This window comes from Hemibagrus wyckioides, linkage group LG20, assembly GCF_019097595.1.
Source record: "Hemibagrus wyckioides isolate EC202008001 linkage group LG20, SWU_Hwy_1.0, whole genome shotgun sequence".
NCBI classification, from domain to species: Eukaryota; Metazoa; Chordata; class Actinopteri; order Siluriformes; family Bagridae; genus Hemibagrus; species Hemibagrus wyckioides.
The window spans coordinates 22,150,642-22,167,638 of NC_080729.1; the positions used below are offsets into that span (position 1 = coordinate 22,150,642).

Below are 16,997 nucleotides of genomic sequence, written 5' to 3' on the forward strand. Positions count from 1 at the left end.
TTTAATACAAAAGGTAAAACAGCTAGTTAACTATTTGAAACAGACAACAAAAAAAGTTTTCACTGTGTTAACTTGTGTTATTGGGTTGCTGTATAACATCAGTAAGGTTAAAATAGGCTACTACTCAAGAGTTACTGATTACATTAGCTTACTTAACTAACTAAAGTGTAAAATCACACTAAAATCGTTTGTGGTTGCAAGCTAGCATTAGATTTAATATTAAGAAATCACAATTATTCTTATCACTGGATGTGATTCTGAAGTGGCCTTCATATGAGCCTGATCTAAATCTATTGAACATCTGTGGAAAGAGCTGAAACATGCAGTCTGGAGAAGCAGCCTCCTGGAGCAGTTTGCTCACAAGGAGTGGGCCAAAATACCTGTCCACAGGTACAGAAGTCTCATGGAGAGGTACAGAAATCACTTGATTATAATGATTGCCTCAAAAGTTAAGGGTACCATCATTTTTTCCTAGGCCAGTTTCATTAGATAGCTTTTTTTAAACGTGTCTGTTGGAAAAACAATTCAAAAGCAATGTCTGATTTTCATTCATCAATTTTCAGTAAATTTGATTTATTATTACTTTTGTCAGTTTCAAGTGATTTCAGTGACCACTGTGGGTTTTCTTTCTTTAATAGAAGGGTATCAACAATTTTATCCATGTGTGTAATATCCATGTGAGCTTATCATACATTAAAGCATATCTTACACAACATCCGAGATCTCTCCATGTGGAATTTTGGCTAGAAGTGGTGTTTGTTCTCATTAGGCCCTCGGTGTCACTGGATGCCTTCCCTAAGCTTTGTAATATAGCCATGAATGGTCTGCAGCGGCTTTTGGGAGATTTTAATTCATAATGATAAATCCAATGATTTATTTATTCATTTTTAAGCTTTTGAAAACATTTATGGTTGTATGCATCCACTCCCCTGTGGTCATGTGTGCAGTAGCTTTGATGTCAAATGGACAATGGAATAACATGAGATTGACCTCATCCTTCATATCTACAGAATTGCGGCACTCTATTGGCTTGAGAAGCACTTCATCTGAATGCCACAGCTTGCTCTTATGTGAAACCATGTGCTATTACTATATGCTTGTGTGTGTGGAGAGAGAGAGAGAGAGAGCATTAAATTTCTCCAATTTTTAATTTAATAAAATCTGTCAGTGTGATTTGTTTGAGCTGCACTTTTCCAAGCCACTTTTCACTTTGCCTGTATGGTTAAGACAGAGCTCGCCCCTCCCCCACCAAGTTATCAACCAATTAGTGATTCTCCAATCAGAGCTCTCCATGAACAACAAGAGAAAAACAAGCTCTCATTTTCTCAAGAAACTTTTCTACCTACCAGGATGGTTTAAAGTGGTTTAAAAGAAAGATGGAGCGGTCGAGATTGTATCACAAACAGTGTGAGGAAAGACATGAAAAAGCCCAGGTAAGTAATTTGATTTGCACTAATAATATGATTGTTTTGGGCAGTAGGCTAGCAGCAGCGGCCCGAGTGCAGCCGAGTCTGTTTGAACCTATCGGCTTTAGACTGGCGATGATTTAGCATTCATATGCAGATGTCTGTTTATAAAGATTAGTTTTTATTTCTCATTCTCCACTCTCTGTAAGCAGAATGAGGTGTTTAACATTTGGCTTTGTGTATAAATGAAGTTGTGTGTGTGATGTTTGTTTCTGATGACTGCTTCATGTTGGTCATGGTGCCACCTTATTTTCACAACTTATTTTCTCCTTCTCTCCCTCAGATACAATGGCATCTACTAAGATCTCAGCGTGTCTGGTGGACATTTCATCTTGGATGACAGCTCATCAGCTGAAACTCAATCTCAGCAAAACTGAACTGCTGGTCATCCCAGGTGATTCATCCCTAGCACAGGATCTTGCATTGTCTCTGAAAAACTCCATGATCTCCCCTTGGCCACTGCTCACAACCTTGGGGTAACCATGGACAATCAACTATCCCTTTCCTCTCATGTAGCTAATGTGACATGCTCATGTCGGTTTCTTCTGTACAACATCAGAAGGATTCGAGCCATTTTTATCCACACAGGCTACTCAAGTGCTTGTTCAGGCTCTGGTTATTTCGAGACTGGACTACTGCAACTCTCCTGGCAGGTCTTCCTCTTAATGCAATTCATCCACTGTAAATGAAATAATGCAGCTGAACGACTTGTTTTAAACCTGCCCAAGTTCTCCCACACCACCCCACTGCTGCGTTCTTCCACTGGCTTCCAGTAGCTGCACACATCAGATTCAAAACACTGATGCTGGCCTACAAAGCCAAGAATGGACCAGCACCATCTTACCTCAAAGCTCTTATTACTCCTCACACTGCACCTCGCTCCCTCTGATCCACTAGCACTGCCCGACTGGTCCCATCATCTCTCAGGGTAAAAGGCAGGCATACATCTAGACTCTTCTCTGTTCAGGCACCAAGGTGGTAGAATGAACTTCCCCTAGATGTCCGTACAGCCGAGTTGCTGACAGTCTTCAGACAACGACTGAAGACCTACCTCTTCCTGAAACACTTAAACTAGCTCTTATTTTCCCCCATTTTTATGTATTGTTATATGTTATATGTATATATTTAAAAAACAAAAAATAAAAGCAGCAACAGCTCAGTTTTAAGCTAATAGTATCCTAAGTCTGTAACCTACTGAACTAGTTTGTTTTGTGTGTCCTGTCCCGTGCGTAACTTCTTCAGGTTGGTCCACTCCGTACTCCTGCCCGGGCTTTCCTGATGATCCAGCTTCTACCACCACTAATCAGTAATGGTGACCCTATAAAGCTGGGACAGAAGCCAGTACCAGGAGCTTGATTCTTGGTCAATGACCCAGAGCCTTAACCACTTGAGCCACCACTGCCACCTCTTCCTGAAACACTTAAACTAGCTCTTATTTTTTCCTATTTTTATGTATTATGTTTTTACATATTTTTAAAATAATCAGTAATGGTGACCCTATAAAGCTGGGACAGAAGCCAGTACCAGGAGCTTGATTGCTCACTTCACATTTGGTGTTTGTGTTGTGTGTAGTTCCGTGTCCTGTTTCTGCTTCAATCTGGTTTCAATCCTTGCTTGCCTTGACTTTGAGGCTGATCTATGCCCTGTTTTGGTTTTGGCTGCCTTATTGGTATATACTCTCGCCTGTGAATGTAAGTATTGCTACATTATCTATATATCCGGTAGTAGGGGTGTGGGTTTTTGTCTCTGTTTTTCTTGGTAAGGGAGGTTAGGGAAGGTAATTGTCTTTTTGTTTGTTTCTTGTCTTTTGTGTAGGTTAGTTAGTTCCTATCCTGAGTGTTTCTGTGCATGTTGGCCTTGGTCCATGCTGAAGTCTTCCCCGGTTCACTGTGTTGTATATCTCACTACATTATAATATATCCGCTTTATTTCACTGCTGTGTGTGGGTGTGGTTACTCCTACCTCTGGGGCATCATATTCAGGTCTTCTCTCTCTCTCTCCATTTAAGATTACTAAATAAAATAATTAGAAAATGAATCTGCTTGCCATCACTAATCTATCATTTGTGTGTGTGGGAAACACTGGTCTAGCATTAGCTACACTGCTAAACAAACCTGGCTATATAGCTTGGGAGCTAAATATTGTATTGTGTAGAATAAAACATTAAAATCAGTAGATGGCAAAATATTCTCATTTATTATTAATGCCTGATTTTTAATTGAATAGTTAGCTGAATGCTAATGCACTTGAAAACATGGCTACCCGTTTTAAGCTCTCAACACAATACAATATTTCTCCTAGGTTTTACCTACTAGTTAATAAACTTGGCTATTGGTTGTAAATGTATGATAGAAAATGTTAGTTGTAATTGAAGTCATTATTCTGAGTCACAGAAAACTCCTTTTTTACAGACTCTGTGGATGTGCTGGGAGAATCACCTGATACTCCCTCTGTCCTCCAGGTAAGTGTCCGCTAAATAGTCCGATTTTAACTACATTTCAAACATTTAGGCTGCTACTAACTGTGTGTGTTTGTGTCTATGTCTATTAAGGTCGATGAGCCCAAAGTGCTGATTTTTTACCGGTGACCCTCACAGTGACACTTCAGCTGTCAGTCTGGTAACCAAACCTACAATTTATTTACAAAGATGACCACAGGATTGTCCATGTGACAGAATGTTAGATGTGTTAGTATGAAACCGCTAGAATGAGAAACACTTGTGAATTTTTTGCTTTACTTTTCACAGCCTCCCAGTGCTGGTGAGCTGAACAGAGCCTGGTGTGAACTTCAGGTTCAGTCTCCGGACTCCATCAGCTCCCAGTCTGAGGTACTGTACAGTGCTGCAGCTGAGACACACACACACACACACACACACGTCTTTACAAGTTGTTTCATTTTGTTTTTCGATTTCTAGTCAGTGGACATTAAGAGCAATATAATGTTCTGTGTTTTAATATAAAACTCTTGATATGAAGCACTTGTGATCTTTTTGCTTTGCTTCAATGTTCACTTTTGTGAATTGGGGTTGTAGATTTTGAGCTTTATCTAAATGTTATTTGCATGAATTCTCTCAATTTAAGGACACTGAGGACCTTCTTACTGGAACTCAGGTAAGGATTATTCATTGTGGCTTTACAAAATGTTGTTAACTGCAGTGACTAATTTTGTGTGTTTGTGTGTGTTAAGGTCGCTGAGCTGTATGATGAGCCGCCGACCACTGCATCTGATGATGACCAGAACGAAAGCTGTAGGGTCAACAAAGCGTCTCAGCCTCTGGAAGAAGCAGAAAAGACTTTGTCCCTGAATGAGTGTAATTCAGAGGAGAGCAGAGAGGATGAGGAGCTACAGCCTGAGAGAAAGAGTCTGGAGGACTTCAACTTCCTCAGTGTGCTTGGAAAGGGTACATACGGGAAGGTGATTTTGTCCGAGCTCAAAGGCACTGATGAGGTGTATGCGCTGAAGTTTATGAAGAAGGACATGATCTGGGAATATGAAAACATCAGCTGCACCTTTATGGAGAGGCGGATCTTGGCTCTGGCCAGTGAACACCCCTACCTGACCCACCTCTACTGTAGCTTCCAGACCAGCGACTCACTGTGCTTCGCAATGGAATTTGTGAATGGCGGGGATCTTGCATTTCACATTTCCTGTTCATGTGGATTTGATGAACCCCGCACCAGATTTTATGCTGCTGAGATCGCCTGTGCCCTCATGTTCCTCCACCGCAACAGGATTATTCAGATATCTCAAACCTGGAAACATCCTCCTAGATGCCGATGGCCACTTGCTGACTTTGGCTTGTGCGCAGAGGGAATACTAGACGGCAAGACTGCCAACACTTTTTGTGGCACACCCAACTACATGGCACCAGAGGTGTTACAGTATTGGGAATACGACACATCGGTGGATTGGTGGGCCCTAGGTGTGATCATGTATGAGATGATGACAGGCTACGCTCCGTTTCATGATCACAACGAGGAGATGTTTGAGTCCATCATCAGTGCTGAACCGGAATATCCATCAAACCTCAGCAGGAATGCGGTCAGCATCCTCAAAGCGTTCCTGAGGAAGAAGCCCATGGATCGTCTCGGCTGTGTGGTGTCCGAGGGCAAGGAGAATGCCATCAAAGCTCACCCTTTCTTCAGTAATATCAACTGGTCATGGCTGAAACAGAGGAAGATCACTCCTCCGTTTCAACCACAGATAACATCAAAGAGGGACATCAATAATTTTGATGGCAGATTCACCCGTGAGGAACCCAAGCTTTCTCATGGGAATCTCTCCTTCTTCATCCAGTCCATCCAAGAGGAGTTTGATGGTTTCTCATTTATTAACACTAAATATTAACTTTGCTAATCTAATATTAGCATTTATTATTATTATTATTATTATTATTATTATTATTATTATTATTATTATTAGTCATACCATTTAAATTTGTCCATTTACATCTACACATGTATATATTGTATCTTCCTATATATAATAGAGCTGACACATATATTATTTATATATTAGTTTATTTTTATATACACTATATATTATATTTTTATTTTATTTTATTTTAATGGGCAGCATGGTGGCTTAGTGGTTAGCACTGTTGCCTCACAGCAAGAAGGTCTTGGGTTCGAATCCTGGGGTCGAACAGGCTGGGGCCTTTCTGTGTGGAGTTTGCATGTTCTCCCCGTGCCTGCGTGGGTTTACTCCGGGTACTCCGGTTTCCTCCCACAGTCCAAAGACATGTACATTAGGTTGTTTGGTAATTCTAAATTGCCCATAGGAGTGAGTGTGTGTGTGTGGTTGTTTGTCTGTGTGGCCCTGCGATGGACTGTCCAGGGTGTACCCCTGCCTTTCGCCCTATGTGCGCTGGGATAGGCTCCAGCAGACCCCCGTATTTTATATTTTATATTTCATTTTATATTATATTAAATTATTTTTATCAATAAATAAAATTTACTATAAATTTACTATTTATATTATTTATACATTTATATTCATATTCATATTTATATACATAGATCTCTCTCTATATATATACATACACACACTTATTTGATATACGAGAACTACTGGTTTTTCAATTATTTTTGTCTTTAATTTCTACTGTTTAATTTTCCCTATTTTTTTTCTATATATTTTTAACTATATCCCTTATTTTTCATGTCCACACACTTTAATTTATACTCTTTTCTTTCTTCAAATGTAGGACAGTCGTTAAAATCACTTCACTACATGTCGTACTGTGTGATTTCGTATGTGATTAATAAAATTTGAATTTGATTTGAATTTGAATATTAATTGATCATTTTAAAGATTAATTTGTACTGTGTTTGTAATTATCAAATAAATAACCTTTTTTCCTCATAGAAGACTTATCAATTGTTTTGCTTTTGTTCAAACATCCCGATGTTCATCAGCCAGTGTTTTAAAAAACTCTTTATATAACAAAAAGTCAACACTAATACTCTGTCTGGGAAAGAAAAAGAGATCTATTGAACCTATTTTCAACTAATATATATATATATATAATCAATTACATTAAAATAAATCATTTCTCAAAATTAATAGAAAGAAATAAGCAAGCAGAACATTAAAAATGTGCTTCTACACACACAATCATAAAGATGACAGACTTAAAAACAACTTTATAAACAAAAACAGATGAGAACAGCTGTGTAGTGTACTGATAAGAAACAGCATTGTGATTGACCCTACACACCCCTCACACACACTCCTCACCCTCCTGCCCTCTGGAAAAAGATACAGAAGCATCTGAGCCTCACAACCAGACTGTGTAACAGTTTCTTTCCTCCAGCCATCAGACTCAACACCCAGAACAGAACATTCATATTCAATATACATCTATGTTTACTGGACCACCTTTTTTCAGTGCTGCCAAAACTGTATATTTCGTTGTACATTACACTTTAATGCTGTTTAAATGCTGTTTTTGTACATCACACTTTAATGCTGCTCCCAGCTGCTGCTATCATATGTGTACATGTTCACAAGCCTCCTTTTCTTTGCACACTGGTCCACATAGACTGTATACTGGTCAGTACTCTTTCATTTTATTTCTTACTCTGTTTGCACTAGGTTCCACACTATACACTGTATGTGGCTAGATTAACTTACTTTCTAGTCCTTAGCTCTGTGTTGTTTTATGTAGTTTTGTGTTTTATGTAGCACCATGGTCCTGGAGGAACATTGTTTCATTTCACTATGTACTGCATCTACTATTTATGCTCGAAATGACAATAAAAACTTCTTGACTTGATACCTGATGATACACTGACCTCAGGTAAGTTATTACGCAAATTATGCAGGACAAAAGAAATCACAAGAAAGAAAAATATCCCTGTAGTGTTTAAGAAATAATTAGATTTGGAATAATGTACATTTTTGTCCAGCTCTGCAGTATAGCGTTCATTTCTACATGTCTGTGTACAGTAGAGCTTTGAGCATTATAAATGTACAAGCTTTAGGACACTGTCAAGATTTTCCACATAAAAGGACTTGCTCAGGTCCATCAGCACACATCTCTTGAATTCTGCACTGATCTGCACTCATAACAGAACAAACACAAGAAAAATACAAACATAAGAAATACAGAAACATGTTAAACACAAGGGTGTAACTTTGGTTTGAGATGTTTAATAATACCAGATGTTATGGATCATTATATATTGTATAATAATGTCTATTTTAACTAATAATACTATATAGTAATAATAATAATAATAATAATAATAATAATAATAATAATAATAATAATTATTATTATTATTATTATTATTGTTGTTGTTGTCTTCTTTATATTTTTGTATCTCTAACAGATATTATTATTATTATTATTATTATTATTATTATTATTATTATTATTTCTATTATTAATGTACAATTGCTTGGACAGTATAATGACCACTGAGACAGAACACCACTTTCAAATAACAAATAACATTAATAAAGTTCTATCTTATCTTATGTTATATACTTTGTGTATTTTTTATATATTGTTGGCTGTCTTTTATGTAAAGTATTTTTTAAGTCAGTCAATAATATGGCTTATAATTTCATGTCACCTTGTCTTGATATCTTTTTCTTTAGCTGCTTTACCTTTGCAGCTGTAACTATGCACATTTCCCCGCTGTGGGCCGAATAAAGACTGATCTTATCTTATCCTATCTTATTTGTTCAGTGGAATGGAGTTCCGCCCAGGGAGCCTCACACCCAGTTTTCCAGGATGGGATCCAGCTCCTCTGTGAAACTGAAGAAGATAAATTACTGAAAGTGTATGAATGAATAGAATTATAATGAATTACACTTGTTATAACTTTATTACAGAATACAGTGGTAAAAAGAAAGTATAGCCAATTCATTGTGGATAATTAAGAGATAAGGATGTCCTGGGTGTTTGAGAGAGTCTCAGTGTACTGTCCTAAAAGATTTGCTAGATAACAGAAAACGTTTAGAAAAATTGCCCCAGATTACTTAATGCCATCTCATCGACTCACCAGCAGATGGAGCAAAGGGATTGTTGACCATCAGTCTGATGGTGTGCTTTTAGATCATTTGTGGCATATCTTGCTTCTTGTCATAGATAAATGTGAACTGTCTGAAAATGGAAAAATCGTGTTGGCAGTAGGACTAAAAGGCAACTGTAAGCAAACATTTTGATCAGTGGAGTTCAAATAAAGCTTATCTAACAGTTAGAACAGCTGTCCTGTGTTGTAATTATTTTATTGTTCATATTCTTATTATTAAAATAAGTTAATCATAATGGACTTTATACTGGACAATGGCAGCACACAGAGCACTTACTCTAAATAAATTATGTTTATTATTATTTTTGTGTGATATGGTGATGGAGTTCTAACTGAAACACTACAAACTAAAATATATCATCCTATCATCACGTACTCTTCCATCCAGCATGTCTAGACAAACATGCGTACACGTGCACACAATCTTGGTATTTCCAATGACCTTCATATTGGTGTAGATATTTAATGGAACATGCCATTTCAGAGGCTTGTACCAATCACTGTAGTTACATAAAGCTCAGTCTTTACAATATGAAAAGGTAAAAATCATCTTCTGTTGTGACATAAATCTTTATAAACTACTGTGTTGAGACAGTGTGTAGAATTCATGCACTTGTCAGCCGTAAGTGTGTTTTATATTCTGACTCACATGTCAACAGAAACAGAAGCTGAATAGATTCTGTATGAAGCCTTAAAAAATAATCAGACATGATCTTCCATGAGTGCATTCTCTGGACACCAAATAAACCCAGACACACCTCATATTTCTGCCCTTTTTATCTGTCAAACGGGTATCGATAGATTTTGAGTTAGTTATAGTTAGTGCTGGTTTATACCAGTTAGTGCTGGTTTATACTGGTTTATACTAGTTAGTGTCTGACTTGCTATTGGAGGCATAAAAATGATCTACTTTAGGTATTTGTGCTGCACAGAAAATTAGCACTAGGAATGTAATATTGTAATTTGTTCATTAACTTAAGGTGGTTGTTTATGCATGAAAGACAATTATTAAAGTAATGATCAACATTTTCATATAATTCCATATTAATGTTGCTGCTGTCCATCTGCACCTGATATTACACAATAGTGATGTAACACACAGTTCATAAAAGCTTTTTGCTTTTTCTATTCTAAACCCCTGTGGTTTGGTGGATGTGTCTCTGACAAACGTCCTGTGCAACAAGAGATTTATTTTACATTTTCAGCTACAGCAGTTTGTTTAAAAAAAAAGTTTGTTTAACAGAGGAAATTGAGTCTTACATTATTTCAATTTTATTCACACACAAAATATTAATGGTGAACATTTTTGACTTCATAAAAAGATTTTCTGGTGATCGGCCCCTATTAAACAATAAAGAAAGTAAGACATCTTTTTTATATACATACTTTTTGGCAGAATTTATCATTATAATCAACTTCATTATTTCCTGGATTTTGTATCACCATAGTCCCTACATGTATGTAAATGCAGGAAATGGAATTCAAATCCCACTATTTAAACCAAATTTACACCCTTGCCAGTATGTTTCCTGTAATTGTCTATACGGACCATAATCTGCAAGTTTTCTAGATTCTAGAGAATCTGCTAGAGTAAAATGTATAATGACAATGTCTGATGTGGTGAGCAATTCAATTCAATTCAATTCAATTTGTATAGCAATTTTAACAATGGACTTTGTCTCAAAGCAGCTTTACAGGACATAAGAAACATAATACAAAAGTCCAAAATTAATGTTAGACAAAATCCTCCCTAGTGAGCAAACCTGAGGCGACTGTGGAAAGGAAAAACTCCCTTAGATGTTATGAAGAAAAAACCTTGAACAGAACCAGACTCAAAAGGGAACCCCTCCTCATTTGGGTGACACCGGAGAGTGTGATTATAAATTATTATTAACCTGATTATGAACAATGTCCTTTCTACAGTCATATACAGTCAGTGGGAGTTGTGTGATGCAGATACAGCATATGTAGAATGTTGTGTATTAATTAGGAGGTTGTTGTCGTCCTCAAAGTCCACATAGGGTTGGCATCTTCGCTTTGAATATCCAAAATCTTCATGAAGCAACTGGAGCTGGTCCATCTCTGGATCCTCGCAGGGTTGGCCTCTGTCTACTGGAGCTGGCACAATCTCTAGATGCCTCGGGATCGGTAGAAAAAGGGAAACAAGTGGAAAGGAATTACACTGTGTTCACTTCTAGGTTCCTGAAATATCATTTCCAGCCCACTGGCAGTTGCACTTACATCATTGTCACAAGAGTATTTAAGGGACCGTCAAAGTCCATTAATCTGTGCTTTGTGACTTCTTGGTGCATGACCCTAAGCCTGCTGTTGACACTGAGTTTTAGCCTGCCTTCCTTTATTTCTGTTTGCTCAATGTGTTTACACTCATATTGCTTCCCGTTTGTGTGTGTTGTCCAAATGACCAGGTATAGAGCTGTCCTCTGTCCTTTTTGTCTCTGTGTATTGGTTAGATAGTGAGTTAGGGAAGTAAATTGTCTGTCGATTGTATAAGGTAAGCTAGTATGTGGCTTTTCAGTTAGCCTGGAGGGGGGTTTGTTATTTGATGCAATTTCCTGGTAAGTGTGTAAATACTGCTTCCACAATGTAGTTGCTGTAATCGTATAAAAGTTGTGCAGGGTGTTTCTTTATCATCCTTTATCGTACCTTCTGTTACCATCCCATCTCTACGCTAGAGTGTAGCAAGAAGCATGCAGACTTTGGGATCTAGTATTTCAATAACACAACACCAGTCTGAGACACCAGGTGATTAGGTGTGTACAGTAAGGATATGTTCAGAGAAGCTCTGAAGCTGTCAAATGATACACACTTCAGTTACCATGTCAGTGTTATTTGTCACTCCGTCATGCTAGTCATGTTTCTTTCTGCAAACCTGTAGTACCAGGTCCTTAGCTCAATACTCGGACCCACAGAGGACATCTTTAGTATCTCATTGCCAGTACTGACGTATCCACCTCTGCAATCAGCCAACTCCAATTCCCCTGAACCACCATCCAGTGAATGATATGACACGTTATCACAAGCTCAAGCAAATGCCTATTCCTGGCCTCAGATTACAGTCATCTCTTCCCAAGTCAAACACACCCCTTTAAATTGGCTTTAAAAAATCTTGCTCCAGCTCTGTCCCTATGACATTAATAAGCCTTCTCATTATTGCATGGATCGTCATGACCATCCGACGTCTGCTTTGTTTACTCTTTTGGTTTGCTTGGTAAATTGTTTATGTTAACTTGAAAGTAAAACTGCAGTTTCAGTGGCCAGTGTGTTCTGATCCGACAGACGAGCTACTGTTGCTCAAATTGCTGAAGAAGTAAAGGCCGTTTCTGACAGAATACACAGTGCATGATGGATCAGGGCTGTTTTGCCAACAAAAGGGGGAGCAACACAAAGTTAGGCAGGTGGTCATAATGTTATGCCTGGATAGAGTAGATTGATTATTTATTTTTTTTTAGAAAGCGCAAAATCTCCCAAGCTTTTAAAAAAAGAAAAATATAAATGAAATTGTAATCATTAGCAAACTATTTGGATGCATTGTGTCTATAAATGAATAAAACTCTTGCTTGTCTTTGGTGAATTCGGGGTAGTAATGACCACATCACAATCACAACCACTCCTATTCTAATTGATTACTTTCCTATAACAGCACACTGCTCAATTTCTGCTCCTTAACACTTTTCCTGCCGCATTATATGACTTTATGTGGACACAGATATGCTGCATTTATGTCGCATACAAAAGTCATTAATCTACTGGACTCAAAAGCATGCCACATGTTAACCTTTAATGGGGCAGTCAAACCGCATGAACTGCAGCTCTCAACATTTATTGTTTTTTTTCCTCTACCACTTGCGGTGTCATAAAATAGATGTGACCAGATCAGAGCTCTCAGTGTGTCTCCACTGCAGCCATACGTAGCAATAAAGAATTTTTCATAGATGACAAGCTGCTCTTGGAGAAATCCACATAGAAAATTGAAGTATATCTGAATACTTTGTGTACACGCAATGGATTTTTTAAAATTATGATTATAGCTTTTATGTAGGTTAAAAAAACAAGTTCTATTCCTGTGGTCCTTCATTTGTCATTGTGCTTACAATTGTTAGTAAATAAACCTTGTGTGATGTAGATGTATGTAGCAAATCATATTAAAAAATAGATTATTTTCCCAGCTGTATGCTGACACAATCAGAGGTGGTTAAATGAGCTCATACAGAGAATCCTTGTCTTCATAGAGGACATAGTAAAGCAGTTAATATAGGAGTTTGTGGAGTGAAAGTGGGAAACTTAAATCAGTCTAGCACCAAAATCTTAACTGAGATAGTTACCACAATAACATTAACTGCATTTTATTCTGACAGATACATATGTATTTATTCATTTTTCATAGTAAACGTTTATAAGTAGCCATGTTGCCAGATTCAACTCCATCGTTACATTTATGATTCGTTTCTAACCTATAAAAAATCTCTCTGGCAAAGGCTTCTACAAGACGATATGAAATATGAAATTGCAATCATAGAATACTTCTATTAAACCCCTACCAGTGAAGACATGTGTAATTAGGCTATGAGAGCTCTACTCACGCTCCACACTCATGAACTGAAGAGGGCTTTTTCTGAATGCGCGTTATGTGTGTGATGACATCACATGACACGTCTCGACACAACACGTAGAAAACCTGCTGTAACTTTGAAAAACTGCAAGCTTTTCTGAATTCTGTCATTTGCTTGATTTTGTGTTTATTTCTGCCATCGCAAAATTTCAAAAGCCTTTAAAACTTGTATAATGGACATGCTACATAATCTAGACTAATAATAAATGGCTCAATTGTTTAAGGAGTCTTCAGGACAGAGGAATTTGCACTTTTTGGTTTTTCTGTAATATTTTCTGTTGGCTTATTGACCTCAAGAGAGAGAAAAAACAGAGTTTGGTGATGAAACGATCGTTTATGGCTTTTAACTAACTTGTCTCGTAGCCGTTCCACACATCAAATGAAAAAATCTCAATCTCACCTAATTTATTTGCACACATCTGTTTCAGGATTACTGTTAAATTGTTGGAAAAAAGTTTACAGCAAAGCACACTGTCACACCCCTGAGGTTCAACACAAGCATTTTACATGTCTTTTGATTTATGTGGAAGTGTCTGTTGTATGTCTGGGGTTAAATAATAAAGTGTGTTTCTTTGCCCTCTGCTTGTTTAGCAATGGTCTGTTTGGCCCCTTTGAGACGAGGCTGAAATGCACGTTGCTTTTAGCGGGCCTGATTTTTCTGAGGAACTTTTTAATTGAGTTTAAAAATGATGTCAATGACATTAAAAAGGCTTAAAACGCCATAATAAATTAAGTCGAAAAGAGTTATAAGGTTCTGTAAAATATCAAGAAAGTCCATATATAATGACATTTAGCTTATTAGCCGAATAATAGACTCTGACAGGATGTAGCTTTTTTCAGAGGACATTTTCTGTATATTTTCTGTGTTCTGCACCACTTTTCAGCACCACAGGTTAATCTACAGTAAAATAATTAAATAAATTATATTTAAGCATGCATAATGAAATGAATGCTTCATTTTAGTGTAGTCAGTTTTTGTTCAGATGACAGACAGCTCGCATTTTAGTGCGCTCTTTCTATGTCTTTATAGCGCAACAGATTAAGTCAGATTCTCAAACAAATGACTCATGAACCGGTTCTCTAATGAATCGCTCATAAATACTCGCAAATCAAGAGTTAGTTACAGAAGTGTTTGAACGAGTCTAATGAATCCGTCAACAATTGGTGTGCAACGTGACCAGGGTGGGATTGGCTTTAAGTTCCCATATGACCGTCTTTAGGATAAGCAGACGTACATAACATAATATGGATAGAATTTTAATGGTTTTTACACATTTTATCAACAAGATTTACCAAGTTTTTTTTGTGTATTTCTTACCCTCAGAATGGCAAGTCCGAGTATGAACGCCGAACCTCTTAGGTGCAAGTGCATGGAAACTTGCACAATCCGAAGAGGCTCAACATTTATTATTAAAGATAATAAAGTGGAAATAGCCGCTTATAACACGATCCCTATAATCATCACTGACAATCTGTATCCTCGACTTCTGAATAGGACACAAAATAAACATATATGAAAGGTTTAACAAACTGTTCATTCTTTTATGATGTGACTTACGTGAAGTTTGTTGGTTTGTTCAAGGCTGTGGAACTACAACAGCTTTGGGTCTTTGGATAGACTGGGGTTCCTGATGTTCCAGCCTTCATTAGATTCCTATGGACTTGTGTGGACATTTCAGGAAACTCGTCGTCAGAAATAATCACAACGTCGTTTTCTAAATAATCAGCAAAACATAAAATATTAACTTAATATGCAAGATACATTTTAGGCTCACAAAACAGATCTAAGAGACAAGGTGAAATTAGCTAGAAGCACAACAGGATTCTCTTTGTGGAAACACCCCAGACCAGAGACTGAGTTCTTCTGGTGTTTGTGCTTTCAGGTCAACAAATAAATAGCTGTAAGATCTAGAAGTAGCATCTTAAACATTCTAAAAAGTACTTGCTGTTACCAGGATACATTTGAGGAGCTAGTTCACTGATCTGTAATTTATCTCTAGGGTTTTTAAAAGAAGCATGAAGTTGGCATTTAGGTTGATTGCTCTACTTGCCTTGCCTCGAAAGAAGAGATTCTGAATCAGATAAAGAACCGAGAGGTTACGATGATGTGTGTATTTTGTTAAAGCCTTTTCTACTTTATCGTTTTTACTCGCAGATTCCATCAAGTCAACCATTACCAGTAAATTTGCTTTGGGAAATAGTTCATCACACAAAGAATCAGGGATTCCTTCAAGAAATGTTATGTTTATTCTCCCAATCAATTCATCATACAGAGTTTCCCAACATGTCTAACACCATACAATGTTTTCGGGAACTAGCGACATCGGGCAGTGATTTTAAATTGACAGCTTCAGAATTGTTGTAATTTAAAGTGATACCTTTAGCCTTCATTGAGGTTTTACCTTTTGTACCTGTGGTACTGTATGAGGAAGTCAGGAGTAGCAGAAGTATGTCAGAGTGGTGCAGGACATGTATGATAGGAGCAGGACAGTGGTGAGGTGTGCTGTAGGTCAGACAGAGGAGTTCAAAGTGGAGGTGGGACTGTATCAGGATGGACCAGTTGTCAGACGAGGTCAGACAGGAGTCTCCTTGGACAATGATGTTTGCAGAGGACATTGTGATCTGTAGTGAGAGCAGGGAGCAGGTGGAGGAAAACCTGGAGAGGTGGAGTAAGTCAGTCGTAGTAAGACTGAGTACGTGTGTGAATGAAAGGGAGGGAAGTGGAACAGTAAGGTTACAGGGTGAAGAGGTGAAAGTGGTACAGAAGTAATGGAGAGTGTGGAAAAAAGGTAAAGAAGTGAGTGCAGGCAGGTTGGAATGGGTGGAGAAAAGGTGTCAGGAGTTCTGTGTGATAGAAAAAGATCAGCGAGAATCAAGAGGAAGGTGTACAAGACAATGGTGAGACCGGCCATGCTGTATGGTTTGGAGCGTCACTGAAGAGACAGGAGTCAGAGCTGGAGGTAGCAGAGCTGAAGATGTTGAGGTTCTCTTTGAGAGTGACAAAGGGCAGAACAGGCACCCACAGACTTCGAGGTGATAAAACTTTGGAAAATTACTTCGGTATCATCAAAGCCAGAGGCTGAAAGTTATGAAAAATGATGGCAGGGTGACCGATCGGGTATGTCTTAGTCTTATTTACGTACGGTATAGAGATGTAAAATCATAATAATCAATTCTCTCACCTGGCTGTGCTACATAATGTAAATGCAACACGTTAGTGGTCTCAAAATCATAAGACATTTCTCACCGATTTCTTCTACTTTAGCCGGTGGTATAAAACAGCTATGTTTAGTGTCACTGTCGAGTTTTTCTCAGCAGAGTTTACATTTAACCTTAGAACATGGTGTTTAGGTTTAA

General features: G+C 37.7%; 1 pseudogene; it reads left to right on the forward strand.

Annotated features, from left to right (window-relative positions):
- The first annotated feature begins 320 nt into the window (after positions 1–320).
- Positions 321–5,813, forward strand: LOC131370817 (protein kinase C epsilon type-like; annotated as a pseudogene).
- Positions 5,814–16,997: the final 11,184 nt, after the last annotated feature.